The 17,659-nt window shown below is 48.1% G+C and overlaps 1 protein-coding gene across 1 annotated transcript in view; it reads right to left on the bottom strand.

Annotated features, from left to right (window-relative positions):
* Positions 1-12,508, bottom strand: part of RBBP8NL (RBBP8 N-terminal like) — a 36,287-nt gene extending 23,779 nt beyond the window's left edge. The window contains exon 1 of the mRNA XM_081868210.1: positions 12,342-12,508. The gene's annotated coding sequence lies outside the window, so the exon portion shown is untranslated. The remainder of the gene's footprint in view (positions 1-12,341) is intronic.
* Positions 12,509-17,659: the final 5,151 nt, after the last annotated feature.

The following is a 17,659-nucleotide window of genomic DNA, read 5'->3' as shown; positions in this document are numbered from 1 at the left end:
CGAGCAATGGCTCCTAACCACCATCCCCTCTCTCTCAAAGTTTACTGGCCCAGCTGCCTCCCTATACGTATTTCCATCCGGTGCAGCACATCTGCAGTATTTTAAAAACAAAAACAAGCAACTCATCCGTGCTCAGATTGTCTCAAAATCTATTTTAAAAACTGCATCATTACCTAGTCCCCTAGAGAAAGACTTTTGCTCGCCATAGGTGAACAGGAAAATGGCTCCGAAGCCCGAAATAAACTTTGTGTGGCTAGTAGCGGGATTGCATTCTAAACTACCCGCTTCTCACAGGCAAGTACCGCGTTTGCACATATGTCCTTTGGACACCTGCCTTACTCATTACCCTTAAGTGGTGTTTTATTTCTCCGGTGGTTTTCCAAAGGTGTCATTAGTTTCAGAGGCTTTGCAAGTCCCATTCAGGACCATTGGCAGGCTCTGATGGGAAAGGCTTTCATGAAGGCAGTTCTTTCCAGGAAGCTCAAATTGCATTGATACCTGTGCCTGGAGCTCCACCCTCTTGACACCCAGGGCTCACTTAAAGGCAGCACGTGCATCTGTAGGTTCAGTAAGTTGAAAGCAAGGGGCTGTTTCTTTTTTCTTTTAGAAAAGGATCTTGAAGTTTTCTACATGCGCACACAAACAACACCACTCAAGCAACTCAGAGGCCCGTTAATCATTCTCCAGGGATTGCTTTTGTGGCATTTTCACCAGGTCTTTCCTAATCTTGCTGTAGCGGAGAAGTTTCCTGGCTTCCGAATTAAATTGCGGTGTGTTATGTTACACAGAGAAGTCATTTGATAGCTGGTTGCTAAACAGGAAGGATGACTCTCGTCAGCCAAGTGGTGCTCTTGCAAAAGAAAAGAAAAGAAAAGAAAAGAAAAGAAAAGAAAAGAAAAGAAAAGAAAAGAAAAGAAAAGAAAAGAAAAGAAAAGAAAAGAAAGAACTTCATTCATTTAATCTGCACACGCATTATCTACACTTCATAACATACCACACTTGGGTGTGGTGGGGATCAGTATGTGAAGAGGAGAGGGTTAATCTTTCCCTTCTTCCAGTTCCCACCTGCCTGAAAATTCACCCTTCCTTCTTGGCAGTTAGGCTAAAGTGACATCCATACAATGCTTTCAAAGCACAAATCTCCCCTCCCAAATCCTGGGAACTGTAGTTTAAGGGTGCCAGGAATTGTAGTTCTGCAAGGGGTCGACTCTAGTTCCCAGGATCCTTTAGGGGAAGTCATTTGCTTTAAATGTGATGGTGTGGACGTACGTTCTTCTGTTTGCTTGCTGAAAGGACTAGTTAGCAGGAGATGGGAAAGACCTTTGACTGAAACTGTGCTGCCCATTAGCCACCACTTAGCTAGTAGTTTAAGGAAACAGGAGATATTCCGGATTGGTAGCATTGGAGGAGCAAAGGTCATGAGCAAAGGTCATGTTGGAATGTGAGGGCAAAAAGAGACAAGGGGAAGGTAGTTAAACGCCTACCAAGACACCTTAAGGCAGTACATAGATAGGTTCTGTGGTGCAAATGAGGACAAATACCTGCTAAAGCAAGGGTATAGATTTCTGTTTTGGAACGTATCAGCAAACTGAGAAGTATCTCCCTTAGAAATGGCAAAGTAACTCCCTGCTTACTCTGTTTTGCCTGATGCATATTCTATTCTATAAACCGAGATAACAGGATCGTATAATCAATGGCAGGGTAACAAATTATCCCTGGAAATGAATTGCAATGATATCCTCATAAACTTGCAACCACTCCTGAGTGATGACGGGTCAGTGCCCCCCCATTTTATATAATGATCATGCAAATAAAGAGGATTTATTTATGAGTTCTGGGCCCAAGGCAAATAATGAGGTCCTTAATTGAGTTGCCCTTTGTCTTAAGCATAATTTATAAGAACGGTGTCTGATAGGTGCAGTAAGTTACTTCTAGGGTGGGGGTGGGGTGGGGGCAAGCCAGGATGTTTTGTTTTGCTAACGATCTAAGCCCAAATGGGCCTTTCCTAGTTGAAAATGCAAAAATGAAAAGTTTTTCTAAAACCCGTTCTGTGCCAACGCCAATGCTTGCAGAAAACAATGCATAATGGAAGTTGTAGCTGTTTTCTCTTTTGATTAAGGCCAGAGCCTAACACTACATCCAACAGAGTTGTCTCATTTGTGCAAGGATTTCCACTTGCTCTAGGTAAAGGTAAAGGTAAAGGGACCCCTGACCATTAGGTCCAGTCATGACCGACTCTGGGGTTGCAGTGCTCATCTCACTTTATTGGCCGAGGGAGCCGAAGTACAGCTTCCAGGTCATGTGGCCAGCATGACGAGCCGCTTCTGGCGAAGAAGAGCAGCGCACGGAAACGCCGTTTACCTTCCAGCCGGAGCGGTACCTATTTATCTACTTGCACTTTGACGTGCTTTCAAACTGCTAGGCTGGCAGGAGCAGGGACTGTGCAACGGGAGCTCACCCCGTCGCGGGGATTTGAACCGCTGACCTTCTGATCGGCAAGTCCTAGGCTCTGTGGTTTAACCCACAGTGCCACCCGCATCCTCTTACCTTACCTACTTGCCCCCAAAATACCGTTTTGGGAGTTTCCTAACTCTCTGGAGCATTGTGTGTGTGTGTGTGTGTGTGTGTCAATTTTCGAGGGAGCGCGAACCAGGTGCCCCCCATGTAGGTGCCCCAGTGTGGCCCAGACCGGTCCTCCTCTCTGCCTGCTAAGGGCCACATCAACCAGCTGGGCTCTGCTCTGCTCAGGCTGGCAGGGGGCTCAGCGCAGCTCCACTTTGCTCTGGTGGGGTCACTCCAGTGGCAACCAACACTACACTGCTGCCCCCCAACTGACTGTCAGGGACCATGCTGAGGAGGGCTGCACTGAGGAGGAATGGTGGGAGCCACTCCGTCCCCCTGATCCTGAATCTTCCCAGGAGCAGGAGGACAGTATAGATTTGGAACAGTGGTTTGCAGAGGGGCACAGTTTAGAAGGCAATAGCTGGGAAATACTGGATGAGGAACAGCTAGGAGAAGAAACACGGGGAGAGAGAGAGAGTTAACAGATTCATAGTCTCTGGAAAGCATTCGCCCCTTTCTCCAAAGATACGGAGAAAGTGTTAGAACAGAAAGTGCAGAGGGTACAAGCTGAGATTACAAGATGTTGGAGTGATGTAGGGACAGAAGGGGGAACTGAGCCTTAATTGGGAACACCGCCATTTCTAGGGAGACGTGTTCTTCTCTCTCTCACTGTGATTATTAAAGAATCTAATTGGTAAGACGGTACCTTCATTTGATCTTCTCATTTACTGCCATGGGGGAGGAAGCCTGACACCCTGCTTCACTCCCCATCCCCATGCAGAGTACGTCCTATCCACATGTCCCCACTACTACACCAATGGGACACAGCTCAAACATCCTCCACCATCCTGAGAAAACCCCTTCATCTCGATGTTATTTTATCCTTCGGTAGGTTTACAAAAAGGAAAAACACACACCAAAAAATAAATTTTAGAAAGGGGCAAGATTAAACGTGGATGTCTTTTTTAAAAGAAAAAATCAAGACTCCTTGCACTTTGCTCCGCTCCCCTTTTCTTTCCACCCAGGGCAAGCCCGGCCCTCTGCCTGCCCCTCAGAGCTGGTGAGTCATCTGGGGCTGAGCCTCAGTGGTGATGTCCTCTTCAGCAGCTGCTACGAGCTGCCCAAGGGAGTAGGCTGGCAGTAGCGGCCATGGAGAGGCAATGGGGTGCTATCTTGCAGCCACCATTGCCCCTGCCATCGCTCAAGACAAGCGCCAGCTCATCTTCCTCACTGAGTTTGGCAGCACCGGCAGGGGAAATAGGGATATTCTGGGATCAGATCAGAAGCTGGGGTGGCGTTCGTAATTCCAGGACTGCCCCCTGGAAAATCTGGACACTTGGAGGGCATGAGTACTGTACATTCTTAGAACAGAGACGGTCCATCACCATCTAAACTATCATTCGCTCTACAGTGGTACCTCAGGTTAAGTATTTAATTTGTTCTGGAGGTCCGTTCTTAACCCCAAACTGTTCTTAACCTGAAGCACCACTTTAGCTAATGGGGCTCCCGGTGCTGCCACGCCGCTGGAGCACAATTTCTGTTCTCATCCTGAATCAAAGTTCTTAACCCGAGGTACTATTTCTGGGTTAGCGTAGTCTGTAACCTGAAGCGTATGTAACCCGAGGTACCACTGTATTTCCAAAGTGGCAGAAAAGCTCTCTCTCCTTTAGTCTTCCTGCACGTTTCCGCCAGAGCCGTAGGTGCCAACTTTCTGGGGCCCTGGGTGCCGGAGCACCCACAAAATTCCCCATGAAGGGGCCAGGCACTCACAAATTTCAGTGCCAGGGCCATTCACGCTGCATGGCACCCACGGCCCTGGGCAGTCATGGTCGGGGGCCAAGCTGGCCCAGGGCTGTCTCAGCATGCAAAATGGGTCCTTAAGTCCTTAAGCACAAGCTCTGGCTCAGATTAAGTCCTCCGTGCCTCGGAACGGCTGTGCAAGTCTCTGTACACCAAGTGAGCTGTATCGAAACATGTGCACATGCATTGTGGCATGTCTTGCATGCAGTGACAGCTCAGGAAGAAATGGTTCCTGGCTATGCCACCATCCATGCCCTAGCGCAGGTTGCCTGGAGGGCAGAGGCGACTGAGGTGTGGCTTAATCAAATGAACACAGAACTGCGAGTTCCAGTTTTGACACACGATCCTTTCACTGCCCTGGACAAATAAAGGGTGCATTTTTTATTTACAAGCTCCTTAGGCTTGCCAACTGACCAGAAAGAAAGAAAAAAATCCGGAACCAAAATACCAGCCCAGCTAGTTCTTTTGCTTTTATCTGAAACTTCCTGTGCAGGTGAAAAAATCTCTCCCCACTCCATGGAGACAAACTTTTGCTGCTGCACACATTGGCAAATCATGCTGCTTTATGGGGACAGCTGGCACAGTCTGGTTTTAAGGTGGGCAAGTCTCTGCTCCACCTCTGAAATCCCCCCTAATGTTGCATGGTCCACAGGGCCAGACCCTACAAGTGTCCCGATTTTCCAGGGACAGTCCCAGAATTACAGAAGCTGTCCTGGTTTCTGATTTGCTCCTGGAATGTCCCAGCTTTCCTTTCCCACCCCCTTCCCTCCATGTATCGCAGAGCAATTAAAAGTGGGGTGGGTGTAGATGCAAAAAAACAGAGTTCTGTTTATATGGAAAATAAAAGCCTTACACCAAATGAAGGAAATGGTGAAGCCCTTCCTATAATTTTGGAGGAAAAGGCCACCAAACCACTTTAAATTCTTTAATTGCAACGTTCCAATAGCCAGCCATTGTGGGGAGTTAAGTTTTCAATGGAGCTTACTCCCAGGTAACTGGGTAAAGACTGTGAAGCTGTATACAGTGGTACCTCGGGTTACATTCGCTTCAGGTTACATACACTTCAGGTTACAGACTCTGCTAACCCAGAAATATTACATCGGGTTAAGAACTTTGCTTCAGGATGAGAACAGAAATCATGCTTCAGTGACGTGGCGGCAGCGCAGCAGCAGCAGGAGGCCCCATTAGCTAAAGTGGTGCTTCAGGTTAAGAACGGACTTCCGGAACAAATTAAGTACTTAACCTGAGGTACCACTGTACTGCAATCCTAAGCATTTTTACTCAGCACTAAGTCACACTGAGTTCAATAGGATTTACTCCCTGGTTTGTTCCTGATCATTCTCACAGTTTCTATTATTATTATTATTATTATTATTATTATTATTATTATTATTATTATTATTATTATTAATATTATTATTAATTTCCCTGACAGGGACTCAAGGCAGCTTACAGCTAAAATCTTACTTCATTCCATTTATCTGTGGAAGGTGTTGTACACAACCCCTTCCCTCGCACATTTTTCCTTTACAACAATCCTGTGAGGTAGGTTCAGCGGAGAGGTTGCAATTGGCTCAAGGTCTCCCTATTTTCATCAGAGAAATGTTGGAAAGTCTGCAGAGCCCCAGTGGTATGTTATTTTTAAACATGGACTGTGTGAATAGCATAAGGATATTCTGAGCTCTTCCTTATCTTTCTGGCTGTTTTTTGAGGGTTGGGGAAATGGGCAAGTAAGTATTCCACCTAGTGGCTCTGTAAAGGTAAAGGTAAAGGGACCCCTCACCATTAGGTCCAGTCATGACTGACTCTGGGGTTGTGGCGCTCATCTCGCTTTATTGGCCGAGGGAGCCGGCGTACAGCTTCCGAGTCATGTGGCCAGCATGACCAAGCCGCTTCTGGCGAACCAGAGCAGCACACGGAAACACTGTTTACCTTCCTGCTGGAGCGGTACCTATTAATCTACTTGCACTTTGACGTGCTTTCGAACTGCTAGGTTGGCAGGAGCAGGGACCGAGCAACGGGAGCTCACCCCATCATGGGGATTCGAACTGCTGACCTTCTGATCGGCAAGTCCTAGGCTCTGTGGTTTAACCCACAGCGCCACCTGCATCCCTTAGTGGCTCTGTAAGAGCTATTAATAATGGCTCCCCCCCCCTTTCTTTTCATTTTGCATGCTTTAATTTGTTCATTATACTTTTATTGGGATGTTACTGCATGGCAAATATGTCTACATTCTATTTTAACGTGACCTGATTTGGAACCCACATGTATAGCACATTATTGCTCCTCTTACATAAACCAACTGAGATTTTGTGCAGAAAGGGGAAAAGCAAGTTCGAAAAGGTTACACTGCCTGATAGGACTGTTCTTGCGCAAAACACCCAACAGGGTTCAATGTTCACAACCACCTTTAATCGACAATAAGGACATGAACTGTAGAGGAAGAGTAACAGTGGAACAAGACCGGTAATAATGGCTTTTTAAACAGGAAAGTTGCAGGCTTGCCAAAGCAACCTGGCTCTGTGACTATGCAAATGAAGAAGCTACAACCGCAAGTGATTCTGGTTTAGCAGGATCCAGAGCTGAGGCTGAATACATATCAAGGCCTTCTTCTCACTGGGGTATGTGAACCACTTTCACACTGTGCCATCTCAGGGACACTATGGTATAGGTGTGACTCACACGGACAGGACCAGCTTCTTACTTGCCTGGTTGTTCTAGCCAGGTGATAACAGGAGACAGAGACCATCCATGTCACTTGTTCACTGCATTGGTTAGAGTCTTGGACTAGGACCTGGGAGACCAGGGTTCAAACCCATCCTCAGCCGTGAAGCTCAGGGGGTAGAATCATAGAATTGTAGAGTTGGAAGGGACCCTGAGGGTCATCCAGTCCAACCCCTGCAATGCAGGAATCTCAGCTAAAGCATCCACGACAAATGGCCATCCAACCTCTGTTTAAAAACCTCCAAGGAAGGGGAGTCCAAGGGAGTCGAACAGCTCTTATCTCCAGAAAGTTCCCTCTGATGTTTAGTGTTGAGTGGCCTAGCTCTCTGCCTAACCTACCTCACAGAGTTGTTGTGAGGATGGGAAGGGGGATACCCGCGTGTTGCACATGGAGGACATAAAGAAGAAGAGTTTGGATTTGATATCCCGCTTTATCACTACCCGAAGGAGTCTCAAAGTTGCTAACATTCTCCTTTCCCTTCCTCCCTCACAACAAACACTCTGTGAGGTGAGTGGGGCTGAGAGACTTCAGAGAAGTGTGACTAGCCCAAGGTCACCCAGCAGCTGCATGTGGAGGAGCGGGGAAGCGAACCCGGTTCACCAGATTACGAGTCTACTGCTCCTAACCACTAAACTAAATGCAATAATAAATAAAATGAACGTCGCAGCAGTGTGGGATCACACCCTGGGGCATCAATGTTTACCCTGCTGGGTTTGTTCTTGTGAACGTGGCAGTAGTGCCTGCCCAGTCTGTAGCTGTTTAAAAGACTTGCACAAATGTAGACACATCCTCATTCTCAAATTGCCTACAATCTGCATTTCTAGCAAGGCAATCAGAATTTTTTTGCAGCTTTGAGTTTCCCTAGTGTACTGGAAAACATTCAGCACTCCCTGGCACCGATCCAACACTGTTTGGCACAATGAGGACTAGTGGCATTTGTGAATGTTGCACAGTTATTATTTTTTTTAAAAAAGATACTGTTACTTGAAAAACAACCCCCCCATATCCTGTGCTACTTGGTACTTCTCATTTTAGCATTTTGCAATATTTGGAAGCAAGTTTAATTAGCTGCACCTGTAACTTTTGATAAATAAGTACTGCTTGGAGGTCAGGGGTTTTTGAATGTCAATCTTAATCATTACCCCCCCCCCCCGTCAATCTTAAATTCAGTTCTTCTCATTAAAAAAGCCCAAAAAACTCTCATGAGAACTCACCAGCATTTTAGTGGGAATTTCTCCCAATAAGACATCTGTATATGTAGTTTAGACATGCACACATTTCTGCAAGCAATTTGTAGTGCATTTGTATGTTATTTTCATTAATATGTTCATGGCGATGCACATTCTCCCTTAATCCGTACATTTTTGCAAACACTGTTTGCAAAATTGGGATAAGTGCGAAATTCGAAGGGTGGTTGTGATCGGTTGGAGGAGGTGAGAATTTGACAGATTCACCTTTAAATGCCAATGGAATCAAATCTCTCCACTGCCCAATTCCTTTACCTACCGGTGTTTCGTTGGCGCTGACACTATTTATGAAGAGGACAAGCAAAGGAGGTTAATGGCATGTGGCTTGCTATGTGCATTAGCTGCCTCGCTGCAGATGGCTAGCTGGCTGCAACACCATCATGGAGGCAGTTGATCAAGGCAGCTTGCACCAAGTAGTCACCCAGCAGGTAGAGCAGAGACTACCGGCCTCATTTCGTGGGTCCCCACCCAGTGCATTTTCTCTTTCTCGGCACTGCCTATAGCGCTAGGGCAACCCTGTTGCCTTAACGATATCCAGGCAGGTAAGATGGAGAGAGAAAGCTGCAGGGCCAGTCTCAGAACCAACAAGCAACAAGAGCCACCGCCTCCTCATCCCAAAAACTCATGCTAACTCGCAATGCGGCAGGACCGGTTGCTTCTGAAACCAAGCCCTGATCAAGCCAAAGAGATGGACAGGGTGGATCACAGAATCATAGAACGGCAGAGTTGGAAGGGACCAACCACAAGTCCAACCCGCTGCAATGCAAGAATCTTTCGCCCGATGTGGGGCTCAAACCCACGACCCCAAGAGACTCCTGCTTTACCAACTGAGCTATCATCCCAGGACCTAAACTCGGCGATCACAGAAGATGAGTGGAAAGGGACAGAATTAAGGAGAGGACAAAATAGCCTGCCTTGGGGGGAACTTGTGTCAATTCTTAAATTCACTTATTATATTTATACCCCACCTCCCCCTCCCCCAAGCAGGTGTACAAGATTCCCCCCTTCTCATGAGGAAAGGTGTGCGATGCTGTGGTTGTCCTCGCAACAATCCTGTGAGGTGGTTTCGGCTGGGGGAGAAGGGCAACTGGCCCTAGGTCACCCAGCCAGCTTTGTGGATGAATGGGGATTTGAACCATGGTCTCCCAGGTCCTAGTCCAACATTCTAACCACTACACCGCACTGCCTCTGCACCACTTTCCTCAAAACAAAGGGCATGGTTTCACTGTCGTGACCATGGCAGCTAAACGGAATAAAGATACAGTTGGCCTTTGAAAATGAGTTGCTACTGGGTGTGTGAGTGTGTCTTTAGCTCCAATATGGAGCCTGGGCTTTATGTGTGGATGGTTTGGATGGCTAGGTAAAAGATAAAGGTAAAGGGACCCCTGACCATTAGGTCCAGTCATGGCCAACTCTGGGGTTGCGGCGCTCATCTTGCTTTATTGGCTGAGGGAGCCGGCGTACAGCTTCCGGGTCATGTGGCCAGCATGTCTAAGCCGCTTCTGGCGAACCAGAGCAGCGCACGGAAACGCCACTTACCTTCCTGCTGGAGTGATCCCTATTTATCTACTTGCACTTTGGGGCGTGCTTTCGAACTGCTAGGTGGGCAGGAGCAGGGACCAAGCAAGGGGAGCTCACCCCATCGCGGGGATTCGAACCGCCGAACTTCTGATCGGCAAGTCCTTGGCTCTGTGGTTTAACCCACAGCGCTACATCCACTAAAAAGGCCCTTGGGTAACAGAACAGGAAAGACCCTTGCCTGAATTCTTGGAGAGCTGCTGACAGTGTAGACAGAACTGGGCTAGATGGACCAGTGGTCTGACTTAGAACCATAGAATTGTAAAGTTGGAAGGGACTCTGAGAGTCATCTAGTCCAACCCCCTGCAATGCAGGAATCCTCCCCCCTATAATTTTTATTAAATTTTCTATTTTACATTTTTGAATATTCATTTAAACAACCTTAAAATATCACTGACTTCCCTTCTTCTCTTTCCATGGTTCATTTTACAAGACATAAACCCCTGCATATTTTATATAAACCAAGCCATTCAGTATTCCATTATTACATCCGTCGAAACGTATTTACACTGTTGAATTTATCTTAATGCTGCCCACGTTTTCATATAAACACAGTTTTCCTCCATATATTCAATCAATATTTTCCAATCTTCTTTAAACTTATGTTCTTCTTGTTCTCTTATTCTATATGTTATTCTTATTCTATATCCTTTAATTTTTATTTTTATTTTTAATTTTTAAAAGCAATGCAAGATTCCTGCCCAGTCATCCCTGGCTGGGCTCGAACCACCAGCCTTCTGGTTAATAACCAGAGGCGCTGACCCATTGCACCACCTAAGGCAGCTTCAGATGCTTGGCATATCCTGATTGGCAGAAGACTCATGCCCTTCTGCCCATGAATGAAGTTTCAGATGACTGGGGACGCTGCTATTTCTGCAGAGAACGAAATAGGTTGCAAGGAACAGCCTCTCCCGGTATGGATTTGCAACAATCCTGTTCACCACAGCTTTGGATTACGATATCGAGCACACAGGTTAGCTAACATGCCAAAGTCAGAATTTTAGAGAGAGGTCTCTAAAATTGAATCTGAGACCTTCTGCACTCAAAGCAAGGGCCCTACCACTGATCTACAACCTTTCCACATAGGAAGTCCATTGGTCTGTGTAGTACAATATGGTCTACAGTGCCAGTGTTTCTCAAACTTGGGTCTCCAGCTGTTGTTGGACTACAACTCCCATCATCCAGGACCAGCGGTCAGGGATGATGGGAGTTGTAGTCCAACAACAGCTGGGGACCCAAGTTTGAGAAACACTCGCCTACAGAATGGCAACACCTGCCCAGGTATCTATCCCGGCTCTACCTGAAGATACCTGGGGCAGAACCTGGGACCTTTGGAAAGCAAAATATGCATTTCACCAGTGAGCTATAACCCCTCCTGTGATTTTTTTTAAAAAAACAGGTGCTTTGAGTCTGATAAATGCATATTCCCCAAGAGCTCAGCACTCAGAAAACCCTTACTCCCCGCCGCATGTTAGCTGAGCTATAGAAACTCTGAAATCTAAAAATTAAATCAGAATTGATTTTGACTGAAACAGATTGTTCATGTTAATGCTTGAACACTTTATCCTTTGGGCAGAAAGGGATTTTTTTATTTTTTATTTTGCTATGAGTTGGTTATTTTGGTCATCAATGAAGCTCCCAAGTTCAGAGGCAGTATACCTTTGTTGCCAGGACAGAGGAATAATGAGAGAGGGACAGTTGCCTTTGAGCCCTATTGTGGGCTTCTTAGAAGCATCTGGCTGATGGACAACTCTATGAAAAAGCACGCAAGAAGGGATGGACTCTTGGTTTCATGCAAGGCTCGTTCCATCACACCCGTACTTTGCCTCGTTTACAGACACAGTGTAGGATGTGCAATATTGTTTTCAAGGCCCACTTCCACTCATTTAAAAGCATGCAAACTTTTGTATCCGTTTCCCAGCAGAATGAGAAAACCAGTAAGGAGTTCGGTGCCAGATCGCCTTAAAAGGGGCAAGATCGCCTTAACATGATCAGGGAATATCTGTGCTCCAAACATATGCAAGAAATAAGAAAGGAAGAAATCACCCTGCAGGGTCACATTGACCCACCTAGACCACTATCCTGTTTCCAACGGTGGACAGCTGGACAGACAGATGATAACATTGTGCAAGAACAGTTAGACAAAACCAATGAGCAACGTCTGATACCAGAAGATTTCGAATATCTCTCTAACCCCTCAGACAAATCTAGCATATATTGACCATCCAAGCAGGTAACGAAACCAACATTTCAATTTCAAGGGCCTGTGCCTTGTGGAACACGCATTAGCCTCAGTTCCTGGATCCGTTTGCATTACATGGGCACAATGCCAGCATCGGTTCTGGTCGTCACCCCCCCAAGCCATATGCTATGCTAGCAAGGGAAGTCACTAGATAAAACCCATCTCAAGTGCAATAGCAAATACTCACATCAGACCGGAGCTTCTCTTCATCCGTCTTCTCTCTCTTTCTCCCCCTCCCACCTTGATACCTGTGACTTTGTTGCTCTATCTAGTCATGATGACAGAGAAACAAAAAGAGAGGTTGTGAACACGGCAGAGATAGGAGAGAGCAATGTGGGTAAATTTGCACAGACAATAAGACACTTTTTTTTTCTTTTTGCATTTCGGTCAAACTTGCTGTACAGGTTTGCGTTTCTTTAACCCAGCAGCAGAAAGGAGGTTCGCTGGTACTGAAGCTGCTAAACAGGTTCTGCTATAACACAAAGAAGTGGCCACACAGGTTTGCCACCAACTCCACATAGAGATTTGATTGTTTTCCCATAATTACAGCTCGGTCTAGTTGGTCAAAGTCAGTCAATCACAGGAACAAAACAGCTCCCTCCCCCAATAAGGTATCTACCATTAAGATGGGAAATTTTTCGTTTCCTTTTACAGAATTGGAGCTTCCACAGGTGGTGGGTGGGGAACCCCCCCCCCAAACATGCCTAACCACTCGGGTCAGCTCTTAATTTCTCACATCTCGTCAGCTCGCCTACAAGGGAGGGTCGTTGCGTGTTTAGTTTGACATTTGATCTTCTATTGCTGAGAACAGATTCCATGCTATTGTTCTTTGGGCAGCTACAAATCGGAGGACATTAAAATTCTCAAGCAAACATTTCCTCATTTGGGGAAAAAAAGGGGACTGATGTTGATCATGCTGATTCAGAAGGAGGGAAGTTTACTGTGTTGTTGTTGTTGTTTTTTTAAAAAGAACAATTTGCCTCAACACTTCCAAATTGAATTTGAGTATTGAAAGTTTGCCAAGCTCTGAAGTGATACCAAACATGGTTGTGGCAGAAAGGCTTCCAGTTGTCATTGTTTCTGTCCCCTCCATCTCTCAGGGGTTTTCTTCTTCTTTTCTGCAGATCCTGCTGTTTCAGGTGTACCAGCAGCAAGTAGTGACTGCTCCTTTGAGTTTGAATCTGGGCCCCTCAGATGTTGTTGGACTCCAATCCCATCATCCCCATCCAGTATGGCCAATGTTCAATGTTGAGGGTATCTGTACCTCAGCAGCACCTTCAGGACCACAATTTTCCAACCTCTGATTTAGAGAGTCAGGCTGCATGCACAATATACCTTCAAAACACATACCAAACACACTATTTCCCTCAAAGAATTATGGACATTGTAATTTGTTTGCCCCTCAGCAGCCTTTCTCAACCTGTGGGTCCCCAGATGTTGTTGAACTACAACTTCCATCACCCTAGCTAGCAAGGCCAGAGTTCAGGGATGATGGGAGTTGTAGTCCAACAACATCTGGGGACCCACAGGTTGAGAACCGCTGCCTCACAGAGTCACACTTCCCAGCAACCCTTCACAAACTATGGCACCCAAGTTTCTTTGAGGTATATGGTGTGTTTTTAATGTGTTTCAAAGCTACAGCATGCGCTCAGCCTCAAACGCCCACTAAATGGTTTGCTGTAAAACTCCCTATGCCTGTCTTTAAACTTGGGCTGAGCTAGGAAAGGTGATATTCAGCAACGTTAAGATGGAAACGCACCTGTCAGGGGCTCAGGAGCAGAGGCACAGGAGAGGGAGGAAATGGAGAGCGAGGGGGAGGAATCTGAGGGAAGCACAGGAGATGAAAGTGGTCCGAGGGATTCCATGAGCCTCTCCAGCGAATCGGAAGATTCACAGAAGGGAGCGCCGATGGCCAGGGCAAGGGGGGTGACAAGGGGGAAACCCCAGAAGGAAGGGGCCAGCGGGGACTCCCAGAGCAGCAGTTGGAAATCAGGACCAGCTTCCCCACCAGAGCACAGTGGGGGGGAGGAGTCCCAGGCATCGGGACCAGTGTTCTCACCACCAGCGAGAGGAGATGAGTCAGGATTGACCACGCCTCCATCGGAGAGCGGGGAAACGGTCAAGAGGAAAGTTACCGGCTGGGCGCGCGTGCCAAGTTCAAAGGTACAGGTGAGCGGCACAGCAGGCAGCCCGGATAGGGAGCCAGGTCCTAAAGCCCGCCGGAAGGAGGGGCAAGACTCAGGGGGGTCAGCGTCAGAAGAGTCCAGAAAGGAGGAAACCCCAGGGGGCAGAAGGACCCAGAGGAGGAAAGAACAACGGAAGAGGTGGAGTAAAGCTAGAGTCTTAAACTGGTGTCTAGGAGGCGGAGACTCAGATGGAGCTTCGCCGGTCTAGCTTCTAAGACGTAGAGTTGCACGCTGCGGTTTGGAAATGGAAACTAACCTTCAATAAAGACCTTTATACGTTATTACTGGCTAGCTTTGGTCCTCTGTGAGCTGGGACCTAGAGGCAGCTCTGACAGTAAGCTCCATCTCACAAAATAAAACCTCGCAACGTGAGTGGACGCAGCGAGGGGCGAAGATTGGTGCTTCGCGAGCTCACGAAAGCAAGACAAGATGACTACCGAAGAACACATAACAGCCCTGCAAAACGCAGTGGCACAACTTAACTCGGAAATACTGGCATCCAGGAAGAGGGAAGACCAAGCCGCTGCTGTCTGCAAGGATCTGCAAATCAGGTTGGAAATGTTGACTAAACAAGGGGCGCCGGGAACCAGACCAGAGGGGATTGGGCTGGGAAAGAGAGGAGGCAGCCTTGTGTCGCATTTCGATGGGAATCTGCAGCAGTACCCTAACTTCAGAGCAGACGTGGTTTTCGCCCTAGAATTGCTGGAGAAGGACTTTAGGGATGAGCAGGAGAAAGTAGGCTTCATATTAACGCATCTCCACGGAGACGCTAAAGCGTGGCTGTGGAATCTGTACCGAGACAAAGACCCAGCCCTCAGAGATGCGAAAGCCTTCATTAAGGCGATGGATGCGTGCTTTTTATCAGAGATTGATGTAGATATCGCCAGAAAAGAGGTACATGGGTTGAAACAGGGGAGAGCCACTGTAAGACAATATCACTCCCGTTTCTTTGCACTGGTCAACGCGCTGGGATGGGAAAAAGATTCAGCTGCCGTCAGAGACCTGTTCTGGGAGGGGCTGAACGGAGCTGGGAAAGACGAAATTGCGAGGGGGGAGAGGCCCCAGACCACTAAAGACGTGATCCAGAGAGCGCTGACGATTGGGGTGAGGCTGGAAGAACGTTCCTGGGGCAAAGACGAAGGGCGTTGGGGACGCACACCGGCAAGAGCACCGCCTTTCTTTCCCAGGGAAACAGCGTGCGCTCAATCCACGCCCCCACTGGGAGGGGGAGAGGAGCCGATGGAGTTAGGTGGTGCCAAGGCTCAGTCAGCAGCCAGAGCCCTAACGCCGGGAGCAGTCAAACCGAAGCCTCCTAGAGGGAACAGGAAGTGTTACATCTGCGACAGTGCTCAGCACATGGCGAAAGAGTGTCCCCAGAGGATTTGCAAGCACACTGCAGCCTCAGCGACAGTTACGGAAATAGTTCAGCAGTGTGAACCACAGCAGGGAAACGACGATGTCTGGCTGGAATCAGAAGCACTGGGGCCCAGCCAGACGAGTCAGTGAAGCAGTCCCCAGGGATCTTACAGCCCACAGACCCCCTCCCACCCAAACCAGTGGTGCAACTCACCGCATCGCTTCAGCTGCCCACTGGACTCACCATGGAAATCCCTATCACCATTGACTCTGGCAGCAATGCAGACTTTATAGGAGTGGATTTCATCACTCGACATAGCATAGCACTCCTGCCTGCCACGATGCCGTTGAAAGTGGTGACAGTAGACGGCAGGGAGTTGCTAGGGGGACAAGTGGTGCAGCAAACACCGCCAATGGTGATGCAAATTGGGAATCATCGCGAAATCATCAGCTTCAACGTCACCCAACTGTCGGACACTCCCATAGTGTTGGGCATGAGCTGGCTGGACCGGCACAGTCCGGCATTAGCATGGTACCAGCGCCAATTGACCTTCAGCTCTTCCTACTGCGCAGCACATTGCATACTGCCTACCCAGGAGGATGAGGGGCAAGAGGATGCTCCACAACTACAGCTAGGCATGGTGCAAGCGGTACCCAACAAGTACAAGGCATTTTTGGAGGTCTTCTGCGAGAAGGAGGTGGACAAGCTACCTCCCCACAGGCCCTACGACTGCAAGATTGACCTCCTGCCGGGGGCGACGCTGCCAACTGGAAAACTGTATTCCATGTCTGAGGATGAAATGCAAGAACTCAAGGAGTTCATAGATCACAACTTGCAGCGGGGATTCATTCGGGAATCCAAGGCAGTGGGGGGCAGTCCCGTGTTTTTTGTGAAGAAGCGGGACACGCCCCAAAAGAGGCTGGTAGTTGATTACAGAATCTTGAACTCGAAAACCAAGCCCACAGCCTTCCCCATGCCCAAGATCGATGACCTGCTGGCGACGGTGAGGAAAGGTCGCATCTTTACCAAGTTGGATCTACGCGGAGCGTACAATCTTATACGCGTGCGAGAGGGCGACGAGTGGAAGACGGCCATGTTTATGCCGCTAGGCACCTATGAATATAGAGTTATGCCGTTTGGATTACAAAATGGTTCCCACTGTTTTCAAGCCTTCATGCACCACGTCTTGGCGGGTCTCCTCTACAAGAAGTGCGTCTGCTTCCTGGACGACATCCTGATCTTCTCGGAGTCGCAGGAGGCCCACGAGAGGGATGTCAAGGAAGTCCTGCAGAGACCACGAGAGCACAGGCTTTACGCCAAACTGGAGAAGTGCCAGTTCGATGTGACGGAGGTGGATTTCCTGGGCTACAAGCTGTCAGACAAGGGACTCGCCATGGACAGCACCAAGGTCCGCTCAGTGCTGGACTGGAAAAGCCCACGCAATCGGAAGGAGGTCCAGAAGTTTGTCGGCTTTGCCAACTTTTATCGCAAGTTTATCAAGGGTTTCGCTATGCAGACGGCGGCCATCACCGACACCCTCAGCTCCAAGAAGAAGAAATTCATCTGGACGGAGCAGGCGGAGCAGTCCTTTCAGAAACTCAAGCGTCTCTTCACGTCCGAAGAACAACTACTACATGTAAACCCCAGCAAACCCATGAGGGTTGAGACAGATGCCTCAGACAGAGCCGTGGGGGCAGTCCTGTTGCAGCGAGATCTACAAGGGGACTGGAGGCCGTGCGCTTTCTACTCCAGAAAACTCAGCAAGTCGGAGCAGAACTACACCATCTGGGACAGAGAGTTGCTGGCCATTCATGCCGCGTTCAAGGCATGGCGGCACTTCCTCATCGGAGCCAAGCACACAGTGCAGGTCCGCACGGACCATAAGAACTTGGAGTACTGGCGCACGGTGAGGTTCCTGAACCAGAGACACATCCGCTGGGCGGAGTTCTTTGCAGATTTCGA

Source organism: Podarcis erhardii, assembly GCF_964252035.2.
Source record: "Podarcis erhardii genome assembly, chromosome: 6".
NCBI classification, from domain to species: domain Eukaryota; kingdom Metazoa; phylum Chordata; class Lepidosauria; order Squamata; family Lacertidae; genus Podarcis; species Podarcis erhardii.
Note: the sequence above shows the minus strand (reverse complement) of the source record. Positions and strands in the feature narration are given on the sequence as shown.